At 44.3% G+C, this 17,788-nt stretch overlaps 1 protein-coding gene across 5 annotated transcripts in view; it reads right to left on the reverse strand.

Moving 5' to 3' along the window:
- slc7a2 (solute carrier family 7 member 2) overlaps positions 1-17,788 on the reverse strand; it is a 131,229-nt gene that overhangs the window by 111,376 nt on the left and 2,065 nt on the right. Inside the window, exon 1 of one of the 5 annotated variants that reach the window (XM_073064583.1) lies at positions 17,669-17,687. The exons of the other annotated variants lie outside the window; for them this stretch is intronic. The gene's annotated coding sequence lies outside the window, so the exon portion shown is untranslated. Of the gene's footprint in view, positions 1-17,668; positions 17,688-17,788 lie in introns of those variants that run through there. 5 annotated transcript variants of the gene reach the window in all.

Here is a 17,788-nt window from a genome sequence, read left to right on the forward strand (position 1 = left end):
CCTCAGAAACTGATTGGAAAGCTGAGCCTACTGGGCCTGAACACCTCCCCCTGCAACTGGATCCTAGACTTCCTGACTGGGAGACCACAGTCAGTCCAGATCGGGAGCAGCATCTCCAACACCATCACACTGAGCACGGGGGCTCCCCAGGGCTGCGTGCTCAGTCCACTGCTGTTCACTCTGCTGACCCACGACTGTGCTGCAACACACAGCTCAAACCACATCATCAAGTTCGCCGATGACACGACCGTGGTGGGTCTCATCAGCAAGAATGATGAGTCAGCTTACAGAAAGGAGGTGCAGAGCCAACAACCTGTCACTGAATGTAAACAAAAGAGATGGTTGTTGACTTCAGGAAGGCAATGAGCGACCACTCCCCACTGAACATCGATGACTCCTCGGTAGAGATAATTAAGAGCACCAAATTTCTTGGTGTTCACCTGGCGGAGAATCTCACCTGGTCCCTCAGCACCAGCTCCATAGCAAAGAAAGCCCAGCAGCGTCTCTACTTTCTGCGAAGGCTGAGGAAAGCCCATCTCCCACTCCCCATCCTCATCACATTCTACAGGGGTTGTATTGAGAGCATCCTGAGCAGCTGCATCACTGCCTGGTTTGGAAATTGCACCATCTCGGTTCGCGAGACCCTGCAGCGGATAGTGAGGTCAGCTGAGAAGAGGGAAGATAATCGGGGTCTCTCTTCCCGCCATCACGGACATTTACACTACACGCTGCATCTGCAAAGCAAACAGCATTGTGAAGGACCCCATGCACCCCTCATACAATCTCTTCTCCCTCCTGCCATCTGGGAAAAGGCACCGAAGCATTCGGGCTCTCACGACTAGACTATGTAACAGTTTCTTCCCCCAAGCTATCAGACTCCTCAATACCCAAAGCCTGGACTGACACCTTACTGCTCTATTGTCCTGTTTATTATTTATTGTAATGCCTGCACTCTTTTGTGCAGTTTATGCGGTCCTGGGTAAGTCTGTAGTCTAGTATAGTTGTGTGTTTTTTTTCACCTTGTTTTTTCTTTTAAACGTAGTTCAGTCTAGTTTTTGTTAATGTGTCATGTAACACCATGGTCCTGAAAAATGTTGTCTCATTTTTTTTTACCATGCACTGTACCAGCAGTTATGGTCGAAATGACAATAAAAGTGACTTGACTTGACTTGAAATAGATGAAATAGACTCAGATCTAAAGTAGTAGCCAAAAGTCCATTTAGACCAGGGGTTCCTAAACTTTTTAAAATGTCATGGACCCTTACCATTAACAAAGGGAACCCCTGTTTTAGACTAAAGTACGCAGGTGTAGTGTGATCAAGCTAACTGTGGTGTGAAACACATAGAAAATGCATAACGGAAAGTATGCAGAAAAGTTGAGTTAAAACTGGATCTCTAATGTTAAACATTAAAACAAAAGCAGCAGAGTGGCACTAATTAATCAGTCTGCAACCTGTTAATTTGCATTTCACAACTTGGCCTTTTGAACCCAATCCTTGGCCAATATGGTTTGTCTTAATGGGCTGGATTGCAGCTACACATAGGATAAGTAGTTAACTTGTTTGGAACATTAATCAAATAATGGAGATCTGAACAATTATTGATAAGCTAGTTACAAAAGTATGCAATCTTCTTCAAATAAAGAATCCTGGCACTAACTTTATGGATACAGCCAAACCACAGTAGCATTCCATTAATCTGGCAGGCTCAAGATTTTGATGGGGATGGACTGGCAGATTTTCCTGTTGGATGGATATTATTAAAATTAATATTTTAAACAAACTTCTAATTCATATATGTCAAACTCAAGGCCCACGGTGGAATTATCTTTGGCCCGCGAGATAATATCTAATTACTATTAAAGCTGGCCCCAGTAATCGAAGCACCTATGGCGTATGATATGGCTAATGCTGAGTTTATTCAGGTACCAGGTTTTCAGGGTTTTTAGTGTTTATTCGGCAGTCTTGCTCAGCAGTCTTCTTCATAAGAAACGGAATTTGTAAAGTGAAACACTTTGTAGTTATAGCAGAGACTGAGACACATGAGAGCAGGCTGAAAAAACGGAGGCAACGAAAGCTGCGTTTGCACGCGTCCGACTGATCCGGCCCGCATGAAGCTGCATTTTGCTCAATCCGGCCCGTGACCTAAAATGAGTTTGACACCCCTGTTCTAATTCATTTAAGATTTTACACAGTACAGATACATATGAATTTTCCAGTAAAACCATATGTTTCATGGGAATATGAGAAGTCAAGGTTCTGGTTTGTGTTAGGAGAATGTAATCAGCACCAAGTGAACCAAATTCCAAATCGCTAGAATTTCCAAAGGATCAGTATTTTCAGAATCACAAACAGCAATTTATTATTACTGTCAAATGATGTGAAATTTGTTTACCGTTTCCTTTGCAAGTTTTTTTTAAAAAAAAAAGAAAGTTGGGAGTGTTTGTGTAATTTTTTTGATGAAATAACAATGCACAAGATTCACGCCAATACCAGCTGGTAATCAAGTTTGTCAGAGTTTTGTAATCTAAAAGACTAAGAGTAACAAACAAAAAATATTTGCAAAACATTTAATTTTATAAGTAAACTCAAATTCTAATTATCAACCATCTTGCCCTTCTGGTCATATACAATTTGAACTAACACGGGAGAGACACACATGCAAACAAGCAAAATGTAAACACAGCTTGCTACCATCTTGCAGCTTCCACTGGCTACTTTGATCGTGCCATATTTTCCATTTTCTTGGTTGCGAATCGCCTGCCTGCAGACTGGACTTTCAGTAGGACTACACTAGAGGTCATCCCCCACTTCTTCTATGCTACTGTACGACTGTACTGGTGCTGCTTCCTGCACCCATGCGGAACTCGTCCACTTCACCCACTTTGGCTCCAACTTTCACCCTGCCCTCAAATTTACCTGGTCCATTTCTGATACCTCCCTCCCCTTTCTTGATCTCTCAAGTTCTGGAGGCAGCTTATCTACTGATATCCATTATAAACCCAGACTCTCAGTTACCTTGACTATACCTCTTACCACACAGTTACTTATAAAAATATCATTCCCCTTCTCTCAATTCTTCCATCTCTGCCACATCTGCTCTCAGGATGAGGCTTTTCATTCCCTTGTCCATTTGCCCCTCCACACTAATCTCCTTCCTGGCACTTATCCTTGCAAGCAGAACAAGTGCTACATCTGCCCCTACACCTCCTCCCTCACTACCATTCAGGGCCCCAAACAGTCCTTCCAGGTGAGGCAACACTTATGAGTCTCCTTGGGGTTATATACTGTGTCTGGCGCTCCTGGTGCGGCCTCCTGTATATCGGTGAGACCGCTTCGCCAAGCACCCATGCTCCGTCCTTCAGAAAAAGTGGGATCTCCCAGTGCCCATCTATTTTAACTCCACTTCTCATTCCAATATGTCTGTCCATGTCCTCCTCCACTGTCATGAGGAGGCCACATTCAGGTTAGAGGAACAACACCTTGTATTCTGTCTGGCATGAACATTGATTTCTCGAACCTCCAGTAATGCCCGCCCCCCCCACCATTCCCCGTCCCCTTTTCCCTCTCCCAGCTTACCTACTTGGCTGCCCATTGCCTCACTCTGGTGCTCTTCTCTCCTTTTGTCTTCCATAGCCTTTTGCCCTTGCCTAATACAGTCCCCCTTTCTACCCTGTATCTCTTTCACCAATTGACTTCCCAGCCCTTTACTTCACCTGTCCTCTTCCCAGTTTTACCTATCATCTTGTGTTTCTCCCTCCCCTCCTCCCACCTTTTAACTCCACTCATCTTTTTTTATCCACCATTCCTGCTGAAGGGTCTTGGCCCAAGTTGTCGACTGTACTCATTTCCTTAGATGCTGCCTAGCCTGCTGTGTTCCTCCAGCATTGTTTGGGTTGCTTGGTTTTCCAGAATCTGCAGGCTTTCTCAATTGGGCTACTGAATCTGACAGACTTACCTCCAAATAAAGCTTCAATATTTTTACAGCCTTGACTGAGACCAACAAAAAGTTATTCTTATTAGGGCAATACAGAAAGAGAGATTCCCTCCTGAATCAAGGTTTCTTATTACCACAAACCAAAACAATTGCAAGTATCAAAAATGACACTAAAAAGAGTATGTAGCCAAAAATTCAATCCAGCTCGTCTCAGATTTTATAAAGTTGTATTGCTTAGTTAAGACAATCAGGAGAATACAAGATGTAATGCAGACCCTTTACCTGTAGTTAGAAATGCATTATTGAGGGTGAAAGTTCTGCTATTTCTTCACGATAACTCTGGCCAAATTCCACTTAATAGCCAAGAAGTTATTCAAAGAATTTGAATAACTTCAATATCTCTAGTGCTTCAAGCAATGTCCTTCTAAACTGCAATGAAGCATATACTGCCTAACTGGGGAACGAAGTCAGAACAACACAGGAAAAATATTTTTGACTGCAAGTGTGGCAGAAAGATGAAGCTGGAAAATTAAGAAGCAGCCATCAACCCCTCCTATTTTTAGGGCATCAGCAATAGACATGCATCCCAGAAAAAAGGACCCTAATTTTTCCACAAGTATTTCTAATTTCACAAGGATGGATTCAGCTGCATGAGGCCAAGTCATAGTGTTTGGAAGCACTCTGGGAATTATACCCTTGTGAAAGTTTCCAGAATTTTATTGCATTTAAAATAGTTTGTAGAGCTTTGCCATGATCACAACAAGGTCATGTACAATTGCTACAGGTGCTGTATGATGTTTGTGAAAATACTTCTGGGACTGAAGACCTCAATTTTAAGAAATCTGTTAACAAATGCCATAAACAATGGTACTTGGATAGACTCCACATTAAAATCATCCACGTCAGGTCCAAATGTTGCTCACAATTGACTCTTCAGTGCACATCCTATGAGCACCATCAGAGGGCAGTGTTACAATTTTAGTCATATTACTATGTCCTCCTATACGTGGTGTGGGAAACAGAACTACTCGCATGATTGCAAAAGGCAGGAAATGGATTAAGTGAGTTGACTGGCAAGTCCAAAGAGATCCACGATTAAAGGGAGAAAGTGAAAAAGGGAAAATATTTCTTCTGGTGGGAGAGTCTAAGATCAGAGGACACTGCCTCAGAATAGTGGGGTGGCCGTTTAGAACAGAGTTGAGGAGGAATTTCTTTAGCCAGAGAGTGGTGAATCTGGGGATTTCTTTGCCACAGGCAGCTGTGGAGGCCAACTCTATGTATATTTAAGGCATAATGTAGACAATGTATATTTGATCAGGTTATAAAGGGATATGGGGAAAAAGGTAATAGATTGGGGCTGAGAGGAAAATTGGATCAGTCATAATGAAATGGCCTAATTCTGCTCCTATATCTTCTGGTCTTATAACATAACACTGTACATGTTCAGATTGCCAGCGTACAGTACAAAGGTTAAAGATGAAAGGTGAAATATTTAAGAGGAACATGAGGGGGAATTACTTCCTTCAGTGGCAAGTGTGTGGAATGAGCTGACAGAAGTAGGGGATGCAGGTCTGATGTCAACATTTAAGAAATTTAGATGGGTACATGAATGGAAGGCTCCAGGGGTTATGATCCAGCAGGTCGATGGGACTAGACAGATTAATAGTTTGCCATGGACTAGATGGGCCAAATGGCCTGTTTCTGTGCTGTAGTGTTCTATGACTCTAGGACTCCAAATTCCTATAAACATGTTCCCTGTGTAAATGACACTGCAATCTAGGAGAAAGAAATGGAAGCTGTTTGCTCTGAAAAACAATGCCACTTAATTTTAATTAGTTTAAAAAGTACATCTCAGATTTTCTAATAATCAGAAAGTAAAAGTTGCACCATTACATGTTTGGCAGTGGGAAAAAAAAGAGATTGATCTCTAGAAATTGTAATTACTGCCTTTTGCTGCTCTAAGCGCTGTGAATTGATCTTCCAAAACAGATTATGAAATTGGATTAAAATTGCACTCTTCATAGAGTGTCATACTCCAGGAGATTTGTGGCTTCCATCAAGAAATGGACGCAAAACTCACAGCTGCATGTCATTGCTGTACTCACTGCCAAATCAGAGAGAAAATAACTTTTCCCTCAGTAGCCAGGGTACAGCTGCGGTAAACTGCCACGAAGGCAACGCAGAGAGGGTGGAATGGGGGGGGGGGGGGGGGGAAGGGGGATGGGAAATGGCCAAGTAAGACAAAACTACATGCAACAGAAGCAAGAAAACAACAAAATACTGATGGTAAACCGAAAGTTTAACTGCAATAATGAGGTAAAGAAAGCACCTCCAGAAAAGCTGGAAAAGGCAAAAAAAGTTATCTGCATCTACCATGAAGGAACAATGGTTTTGGACCATTGAAGTCAAATGTTGAGTCCAGTCAACTATATCAGCTCAAATGCTTTTTTTTTCCCCAAAAAAGCTTGAATTAACATAGAATAGTACAGCCTGGAACAGACCCTACAGCCCACAATGTTGTACCGATCCAATTATGCTGATCTTCAGTAACATTTAGGAAGACAAGGACAGAGTGTTGACATGAGATCAGAAGTGTAATCAGGAAGAAACCACAAGTTGGATAGAGTGAATGTGGAGAGGATGTTTCCTATAGCAGGTGAGTCTAGGACCAGAGGGCACAGCCTCAGAATAGAGGGACATCCATTTCAAACAGAAATGAGGAGGAATTTTAATAGCCAAAGGACGATGAATCAGTGGAATTCATTCCCACAGACGGCGATGCGGCCAAGTCATTTGAGTACAGTTAAAGCAGAGGTTGACTGAAAGACAAAAGCATGGGTGCAAGTACAACCAGGAATCAAGACTGGATCATGCCTCATTGTAGTGGAATCCTTGGCTGAGGAAAAAGGAAGACCTACTGGAAGCTGAGTACTGAGAATTCATTCATCAGAATGAGCACGATGGAGTAAGTGGGGGGGGGGGGGAAATCGAGTCCTCACAGAAATCAGCATGGGAGCAAGTTGATGGAGCTACAGGAATCAGCAGGACTTACAAGAGTTGAGCAAGTTCCAGAGAGAGAAATAGAAATGTAACAAGTGCACATAGGAAAGGGTGGAAAACAGGAACAATTCATTCAATTTTCTATTCCAAGGCAAGGATTTTTTTTAAAAAATGGCTTCAATACAATCAATAGCATATTGTTAAAAGTTAGCTCTGAAAATGTGCACTTTTTAGCTAAAACACTGTCTCAGCTGATTAATAGAGTTAAGCAAAAAGGCACTGTAGGGCAGGAACTGGTTCAAAGATCAGGAGAAGCTTGTGGTCTCCAGCCACCCAGCAACAGAAGCCAAAGACACAAACTAGGCTGGTGAGTGAAATGTTCAAACTAAATAGATTTAATTAAATCTGAAACAGATTAAATAAAATCAACCGTGCTGGTGGCATTCCTAATCTGGTGTTTGACTGAATGAGAAAGTTTCACATGGTTGCTCACTAGTTAGTGGTAGCTTTGAAGTGCAAAGCATTTAACAATAAATCCAGTGAAACAGAAGTATTGGCAGTAATAGCAAACCAGGAATGCCAGAAATAACATTGCCTTCTACCAGAAAATCCTCAGTTGCAAATGACCTCTTCATCCTATTGTCAATTTGCAAAACATTCAAAATTCTGTAAATCTATCTGTTGCTTGGACATATAAAAGATTAGAGCCCATAATTTGGCATCTGTTTTCAAAATCTCTACAGTTTTCAGAATCTCCAATATGGAATGTTGGAGATGCATGGACAATTAACATGCATGCTACAGTATGCCCACAATAACAAACAGCAAATCAAAAATCAATTGCAAATGATGGAAATCAGGAATAAAAACTGAAAACTCTTGAGACACAACAGTGGGTAAAGCTCCGACTGAATGTTTGAAATATACCAACAAAGTTTTCCTTCTTAGGAACATTTAGGCAAACTATTATAATGCTAATCTTAAGGAATAAGGAAAGCAAATTGGGAAGATTGGACAGATGGGGATGGAGAATGTGATGCAGAATTGGGGTTTATCTTTCTGTTCAGCTTTACAAGATGTTCTGGCAAACAACTTTGGTAACAGTGGATACCACTGAGACTGCTTTCCCCAGTTTTCTGCTGAATAAGACATTGCAGATAACGTAATTGGTGGAAATGTACAGAATTCATAACCACTGACATTGGGTTGGGGTTCACTTTAGGAGGCTGGTCTGACATGATGAGGTAATTAGGTAAGGGACTTTTACCGTACCTTGTTCTGTTTTTTTTGGTGTTCAATAAATGAGTTATGATTTTTCTTAACATAAAATGCTTCTGCTGTTTTATTTGAGAGAACCTACAACATTAGGCAACCTACTGGGGTGAAGGCAGGACTGTCGTGCCACGTTATTATACAAAGATTTTGTTAATAAACTTGAATTAATAATCACATTCATGAACAGTAAGGTCATTAATGATTTAATGGCAAGAATAAAAAAATACTTTCATAACAAAATAATTCAATTTGTCAACACTTTGGACAGCACTGACAACTGTAGCATCAGATTTATTCTTAACTGAGACAGATTACCCTCAAATTGCACTTAGCACCATTAATAGCCATTGATGTTCATTTTCTTAAGTCTATGTTGCAGTACACAATTCAGATGCCATCAGTTGCAGAAACCAGAAAGCCCTCTGAGTTTTGATGAAAGGGCATTGGACTGAAAACTGAACTCTATCTTTTGCCAGAGGCTGCCTAATCTATTGACTGTCCATATGATTTTTTTGCTTTTATGTAGGAAAGCCAATTGAATTGGTTAGAACATATGGCACATATTCAGCATCAAAAATTGGAATGGTGCCCATTTTGACTCTACACCACCTATATTTCCTGAGTACCACATTTCAAAAGTGAATAGGGAAAGATTGACTTGTGGAATTCACAAGTAATTGAATCAAAATGACTACACCCAAGTCCTTTGACTTGCTATTGAACATTTTAAATAGCTTTACTGAAAGTTGTTCAAAACAATAACTAAATCATCCAAAATGTTGATTTCAGTACACAGGAAGACTGCTGTGGCCATCAGCAAATGTGGATAGGAAAGTATGTTTAAATGGCAAGTGACTGAAAGGTATTGATTGCTGTTGAGTTGGCCAAAGTATTCATATATGTGAATTGCTGAAAGTTAATATGCAGATAGAACAAGCAATTGGGAACGTAACTGGTATGTTAACTTTCGTTGAAAGAAAATTTTAGTACATGAACAAAGATAATGCTCTTGTGAAATTCATTCAGATTATTTGGTACAGGACTGGTCCCTCTACCCAAGGAAGAATATACTTGTGATAAGAGGGAGAACAGTGAAGTTTCATCAGATTGTTACCTAGGTTGGCATATTTATCATTCAAGTAGAAATTAAGCAAATCTGGCCAATATCCTTTTCAGATTAGAATAATTACTAAGAATTCCAATAAGATTTTATAAAATATTTAATTCTTTTTAAAAATTGTGAGGGACTGAAGAATTCTGAGATACAGAATGGTCCAGACATTCCAGAACTTGTTTTGCAGAAGCTTAATATGCGATAAGATAAAGCTTACTGAAATTCAATACAAAAGCGGGAACTTCGTGGCTCAGTTACATAGAGGAATTATGAGACCACATCTGGAATACTATGTGCATTATTAGTTTCCATAACTGAAGTGTATAAATACATTGAAAGATTGGCAAGAGCTTTACTTAACTGATTATGGGACAAGTGGGTAGTCTTGAGGAAAGACTGTATCTATGTTTGTGTCAGCTGGCATAATTGTTCCTTGGCACTTGAAACCTACACGATCCTGACAAGTCCATGCTGGTTATGAAGCAGTTCTTTCCTCCAACTGGACAGCCTAAAACTAGGAGGTTACTGTTCAAGGATAAAGGTTACTTTCTAAGGTGACATGTATCATTTTGTCTCAGAGGGTTCCAAGCCTTTTAAAATATTCTTTTTCATAGGGTGGTGCAAGCTAAGACTTGAGGTTAAGACATCAGCTGTTTAAAAGAGCTGGGGGATGAATTCTAATTAGACAGAGTGGTACAGAATTAGGATTACAGCTGGATCTTTTGAATAGTAGAGCAAGCTCTTTGTGTTGAGTGAGAGAAAAATAGTGTGGCGACCCACTTTCTGTGCAGGCGAACCGGCTCATAAATAGCCAGCGCGCGGGGGGAGACTTTGGTAATGCACCTCTGATGTCATTTCCGCCCGGAGAGGGCGGGCACTAGGGATTAAATGCCAGCGCCGCGAAGTTTGAATAAACTAGTCTCGAAACAACTTACCGACTGCGTGTCGTTATTTCAGCGCTGTGTATAGCACATCACTAAATTGGTGACCCCGACAGTCCAAACGGGATTTGGACCAAAGATGACCGACTCTTCATCTGTTCACGCAGTTTCGCTAAAACTGCCGACTTTCTGGACGCTGCGACCACGCGTGTGGTTTAGCCAAGCAGAAGCCCAGTTCCAGATTCAGCAGATATCCTCTGATTCCATGCGTTACTACCACGTGGTGAGCGCCCTTGACCAGGAGATGGCCGCCCAGGTTGCGGATTTCATACAGTCGCCCCTGGAAGAAGGCAAATATGAAGCATTCAAAGCGCTGCTCGTTGGGACCTTTGGCCTCTCACGGCGTGAGCGGGGTGCCCGCCTGCTTCACCTGGATGGTTTGGGAGACAGACTGCCGTCAACATTGATGAATGAGATGCTGTCCCTGGCTGATGGACACAAGCCCTGCCTCATGTTCGAGCAAGTGTTCCTAGAGCGACTGCCCGAGGACATACATCTGCTGCTGGCCGACGCAGATTTCAGCGACCCCCGGAAGGTGGCAGCCCGGGCAGACGTGCTGTGGAAAGCCGAGGGAGAGCGTGGTGTCCGTTGGTCAGATTACCAGGCCACGCGCCCAACAGCAGACCAGACCAGGCCTGGCAGGGAAGTGCAAACAACACACAGGCAGGAGTGAGGAGGCCAGTGAACAGTGGTGTTTCTATCACCAGCAGTGGGGCACAAAAGCCCACCATTGTCACCCGCCCTGCAAGGGCCAGGGCCAGCTGCTGGTAATGACTAAGGCGGCTGGCCACCAGGACAGCCTCTTGTACGTCTGGGACAAACAGTCGGGACGTCGCTTCTTGGTCGACACCGGAGCGGAGATCAGCGTCTTGCCCCTGACAGGGTACGACACCCGCAACAGGAAGCCAGGACCCACCCTGAGGGCTGCAAACGGCAGCATGATACGGACCTACGGCACCCGCACAGTGCAGCTGCAGTTCAGTGCCAGCCAGTTCACGTAGGACTTCACACTGGCCGCCGTGGCCCAACCACTCCTGGGGTCGGACTTCTTGCGAGCTCACAGCCTGCTGGTCGACTTGCAAGGGAAAAGACTGGAACATGCCGAGACTTTCCAGACATTCTCCCTGGGTGAAGCCAAGTTGCCGGCCCCACACCTGGACTCCATCACGCTGTCGGACAACGGATTCACCAGAATCCTGGCGGACTTTCCATCGATTCTGGCACCGCAGTTCACGGCAGCCATGCTCAGACACGGGGTTCAGCACCACATCCTGACCAAGGGGCCACCCCTCCCGCACACGAAGGCTCCCCCCAGAAAAGCTCCACCTAGTGAAGGAGGAGTTCAAGAGGATGGAAGAATTGGGGATCGTACGGAGGTCCGACAGCCCATGGGCCTCCCCCCTGCACATGGTGCCCAAAGCAGCCAGGGGTTGGAGACCATGCGGCGACTACCGCAGACTGAATGAGGCTACAACTCCAGACCGCTACCCCGTGCCACACATACAGGACTTTGCAGCAAACCTGCACGGGGCAAGAATCTTTTCCAAAGTAGACCTCGTCCGGGGATACCATCAAATCCCAGTACATCCTGAAGACATCCCCAAAACAGCACTCATCACCCCGTTCGGCCTGTTCGAGTTCCTCCGAATGCCGTTCGGCCTGAAGAATGTCGCACAGACGTTCCAGCAGCTAATGGACATGGTGGGACGCGACCTGGACTTTGCGTTCATCTATTTGGACGACATCCTTATAGCCAGCAGTTGTCGTCAGGAGCATCTGTCCCACCTCCGCCAGCTCTACTCCCGCCTGAGTGATTTCGGCCTCACGATCAACCCGGCCAAATGCCAGTTCGGTCTCGATACCATCGACTTCCTGGGCCACAGGATTACCAAAGACGGGGCAACACCTCTGCCCGCCAAGGTAGATGCGATCCGCCACTTTGCCCAGCCCAACACGGTCAAAGGCCTGCAGGAGTTTGTTGGTATGGTGAACTTCTACCACCGTTTCCTCCCCTCAGCAGCCCATATCATGCGCCCTTTGTACACCCTGATGTCGGGTAAAGGCAAGGACATTACTTGGGACAAGGAGGCCGCGGCCGCTTTCGTTAAAGCCAAGGAAGCCTTGGTAGATGCCGCAATGCTGGTGCGCCCCAGAACGGACGTTCCGACCGCCCTCACAGTGGATGCATCTGACACAGCAGTCGGTGGGGTGCTGGAGCAACTCATCGAGGAGCGCTGGCAACCCCTGGCGTTCTTCAGCAAGCATCTACGACCACCCGAACTCAAGTACAGTGCTTTCGACCGGGAGCTGTTGGCACTGTATCTGGCAATCTGGCATTTCAGGTACTTCTTAGAAGGCAGGCCATTCACCGCGTTCACGGACCACAAACTGTTGACCTTCGTGTTCACGAAGGTGTCCGATCCCTGGTCAGCTCGCCAGCAGCGACATCTGTCCTACATCTCCGAGTACACGACGGACATCCAGCATGTCTTGGGAAAGGACAACGTCGTGGCGGACACATTCTCCAGACCAGCTGTCCAGACCCTGTCCCTGGGGGTGGACTATGCAGCACTGGCAGAGGCGCAGCAGGCAGACGACAAGATGCCCAGCTACAGGACCGCAGTCTCGGGTTTGCAACTGCAGGACTTTCTCGTAGGCCCAGGTGAGAGGACCCTCCTGTGCGACGTGGCTACCGGCCAACCTCGCCCCATCATCCCGGCAGCCTGGAGGCAGCGAGTTTACAACTCCATACACTGTTTGGCGCACCCATCTATCAGGACAACCGTCTGGCTGGTCTCCAGCAAGTTCGCGTGGCACGGACTTCGCAAGCAGGTCAGTGAATGGGCCAAAACGTGCGCGCAGTGCCAAACAGTCAAGGTGCAGCGGCACACTAAAGCCCCGCCGCAGCAGTTCAAACCCACCCACCGGAGGTTCGACCACGTTCATGTGGATATCGTGGGCTCCCTACCAGTGTCCCGAGGAGCGCGGTATCTCCTAATGATGGTAGACCGGTTCACGATGTGGCCAGAGGCGGTCCCGCTCACCGACACATCTGCCGATTCCTGCGCTCGAGCACTGATCGCAACCTGGGTAGCATGCTTCGGGGTACCGGCCCACATTACCTCCGACAGAGGTGCCCAGTTCACCTCCAGCCTGTGGTCAGCTGTGGCCAGCCTGTTGGGAATGCAGCTACACCACACAACTGCCTACCACCCACAGTCCAACAGACTGGTGGAACGCTTCCACCGTCACTTGAAGTCGACTCTCATGGCCCGCCTGAAAGGACCTAACTGGGTGGACGAGCTTCCCTGGGTCCTGTTTGGAATTCGTACAGCGCCCAAAGAGGATCTGGACGCCTCGTCGGCCGAGTTGGTGTACGGCGCGCCCTTGGCCGTCCCGAGAGAGTTCATACCAGCCCCAAGGGGGCAAGAGGAAGAACCCGCAGCAGTCCTGGACAGACTACGCCAAAGGCTCGGCAACCTGGCCCCCGTACCAACTTCACAGCACGGACGGACCCCGACCCATGTACCCAAAGACCTGCAGAACTGTAAGTTTGTATTTGTATGAAGGGGCGGACACCGGGCACCGCTACAGCGGCCGTACGAGGGGCCATTCAAGGTGATCAACAACAACGGGACAACGTACGTTCCGGACATTGGGGGGAGAGAGGAGGATTTCACGGTGGACTGACTCAAACCGGCCCATGTGGACTTGGCGCAGCCGGTCGAGGTTCAGGCACCGCGGCGCAGAGGCAGACCTCCCAAACAGAGGCTGATCCAGACTGTGGACATTGGGGGGTATATCACCGGTTCTGGGGATGGGTTATGTGGCGACCCACTTTCTGCACAGGCGAACCGGCTCACAAATAGACAGCGCACGGGGGGAGACTTTGGTAATGCACCTCTGACATCATTTCTGCCCGGAGAGGGTGGGCACTAGGGATTAAATGCCAGCACCGCAAAGTTTGAATAAACTAGTCTCGAAACGACTTACCGACTGCGTGTCGTTATTTCAGTGCTGTGTGTAGCACATCGCTACAGTAGCTTTATCCAGAGAGCTGTGAATCTTTGGAGTCTCTTCTCAAGGAGGCTTGGAGAGGAAATCACTTAGTACAGTTGAAAGAAAAGGTTTGTGAAGCCTTTGCAACTACCTGGTTTTCTCCATTAATTACTCAAAATGTGGTCTGTCATCCAAGTCATAATAATAAACACAATCTGCCTCAAATAATAACACAAACAATTGTACATTTCAAGTCTTTATTGAACACATCATTTAATTATTCACAGTCCAGGCTGGAAAAAGTACACAAATCCTTTTATTTAAAAACTGGTAGAACCTCCTTTAGCAGCAATAACCTCCACCAAATGTTTCCTGCAGCTGCTGATCAGACTTACACAATGGCGAGGAGGAATTTTAGACCGTTCCTCCATGCAAAACTGTTTCAGTTCATCAATATTTCTGGGATATCTTGCATGAACAACCATCTTCAAGTCATGCCACAGCATCTCAATTGGGTTAAGGTCTGGACTCTGACTTGGCCATTCCAAAACACAAGTTTTCTTCTTCTTAAGCCATTCTGTTGTTGTCTTGTTACTCTTATGTTTCGGATCATTGTCTTGTTGTATCATCCAATTCAGGTGATGGCCCACTACACTGACATTCTCCTGCAAAATGTCCCTCAATAATTGCAAGCTGTCCAGGCCCTGTGGCAGCAAAGTAGCCCCAAACCACGATGCTCCTTCCACCATGCTTCACAGTTGGGATGAGCGGTTGGTCTTGCTGTGCAGTGCCTTTTTTCCTCCAAACATAGATGCGTCCATTTCTGTCAAAAAGTTCAATTTTTGTCTCAACTGTCCCCAGAACATTGTCCTAGAAGTGCTGTAGAACATCCAGGTGGTCTTTTGCAAACTTGATGTGCAGCAATGTTTTGTTTCTGAAAGAGCAGTGGATTGCTTCGTTGTGTCCTTCCATGAACACCATTCTTGTTCAGTGTTTTTCTTATAGTGGACACGTGAACACAGACTTTAGCAAGTTCTAGAGATTTCTGCTGGTCTTTTGCTGTTACCCTTGGGTTTTTTTTTTTAAAACCTCCTTCAGCATCACACGTTGTGCTCTTCATGTCATCTTTGCAGAATATCCACTCCTGGGGTGAGTAGCAACAGTACTGAATTCCCTCAATTTGTAGAAAATTTCTCTTACTGTGGTCTGATGAACACACAGGTCTTTAGAAATGCTTTTGTAGCCTTTTCCAGCTTCATGCACCTCTACAATTCTTCCTCTAAGATCCTCTGAAAGTATTTTGATCGAGCCACAGTGCACATAAACAGATCTTTATTGATAAGAGCAAGTTCAGTCAGAAATCTGATTTTGTGTGTCTTTTTTTAAAAAAAAATAGGGCAGGGCACCTCTACAACTCACACCTCCAATCTCATCTCATTGACTGGAACACCCAACTCCAAATAGCTTTTGTGGAAGGCATTAGCCCAGAGGTTCACATTTTTTTTGAACCTAGACTGTAATTGTTCAAATAATGTACTCAGTATTAATGAGAAGTAATACAATTATTTGTGTGTTATTAGCTTAGATAGATTGTTTGTCTACTATTGTGACTTGGATGAAGACCAGAACATATTTCATAAGCAATTAATGCAGAAAACCACATCATTGCAAAGGGTTCACAAACTTTTTCTTGCAACTGTATATGCACAAGAGAGATCATTAGATAGGCCTATAAAAAGATCATTCTGAGATGAATGATACACCATTTTCTAACCAAATGGTAATGCAGGTACACCAATCTGCTCCTCTTTCATTTCTAATGCACTCATGTTTGTGCGGTTAAAGTGAATCTCTACAGGTACATGAATGATAAAAAGGAACAAAATGCTGATGGAATTAGATGAAATCGGCAGGGAGAATTGAAGTGAAGCATAAACACCAACATACGCTAGTTCATCTAACTAGCCAACATCATTAGAATAAGCAAGCTGTCTTATCAATGCATGCCGTACAGATCAACAGTTACTTCCTGTCCCGATATATATATTGAAAGTACCGATATATTGTGCAATATTGTGCAGACAAAATTCTGATGCAGTAGCAAAATCACAAGCCTAAGCAGCAGTAAAAACTCTTCCTTACATTCGTTACCTTTGGCTCACTTAATGACATGACATTGGGCAAATCTTGAGCAAGAGAAGAACCCTAAATTTCTTCAATGATCAAAAGCACTAGGTGTGAAAAATGGGTACTTTATATTGAACAGCCATTGCCATTTGTGAGTTGTTGATATCAAAGACAAAAGTACAATAAATCTGTTTTTAAAACAAATGTTTACAAGAGCTCCTTAATAGCTTATTGAATAAATGTAGCCCCAAAGTAGTCATGCAGAACAGAAAGAATTGGCTCCTAGGCAGTGTTCAGATACAGCTAACTTTATGCTTATATAGTACTAATACAGAAATATTGGTGCTAAGCAATTTACTGGGGAAGAAGGAACTGTTGAGGAGATTGAGGAAACATTTACAAAGATGAAGAGGTCAAAAGCATAATCAGCAGTTTACAAAAACCACGGAGATAAGTGGCAAGGTGAAGTGATTCACAACAGTTACAATGTCTAATGAGTTCAATGAAAGGAGTGAAAAAGAATCAATAAACCTTATAGAAGCTGGGATTCAAGAAATAGGACTTAAAATTCTTTACTTCAAGGAGTTACATCCCCATAAGGATCCAAATACAAAAAGAAAATTTAACAATTTGCTAGCAAATAGGAACCAGTAGAGTGGTAGAAATCTGCATTACTCTGTACTTCATTTTCCTTACAACATACAAGACTATTCAGCCTACTGAATCTATGCTGGTTCTCAGAACAACTCCAATCACATTCAGCCACTTATTTCCCTGTTACCTACACTCTCCAACACACTAGTTAGCACATGCCCGGTTCTCTCTTGCCTAACTATACTTGGCATGATTTACAGCAGCCAACTTGCCTAACAAGTGTTGTGGGAGGAATCTGGTACAACCAGACAAAACCCATGCATTCACAGGGAGAACATGCAAACTCCAGACAGCACCCGAAGCCAGAATAAAATCTGCACTGCTGAAGCCAAGATTAAGACACTATTTGCAGCATTCATGCCAGCCTAGAGGGGAGTATAAATTGCTACATTTTCTGTAGGTAATAGTGCTGGCTTCGATATCCTTCTGTTAGAAAGTGAGCAATGAGGAATTTTAATCCAGTACAGTAACCTTAGTCAGAAAGTTTTCACATCTGAATGTATACTGAGAACTGGACATCAATATTGATGTCCTAGCTTCACTTACCCAACTGATCACAAAAATAAATCACATTCCAAGATTTGTAGAGAAAAAGTAAAAGATGAAAATCCTCAATGCATACCATGTTGGTAAAAAGTGATCAAGTCTGTAAACAAAAGAGACACCTCAAGTGGCCGGCTGAGCACCAGGTTGGACTAGATAAGCTAAATGGGCATTTTGAGCTTATGTGGGGGAGGGGGAA

This window comes from Hemitrygon akajei, chromosome 13 (assembly GCF_048418815.1).
Source record: "Hemitrygon akajei chromosome 13, sHemAka1.3, whole genome shotgun sequence".
NCBI classification, from domain to species: domain Eukaryota; kingdom Metazoa; phylum Chordata; class Chondrichthyes; order Myliobatiformes; family Dasyatidae; genus Hemitrygon; species Hemitrygon akajei.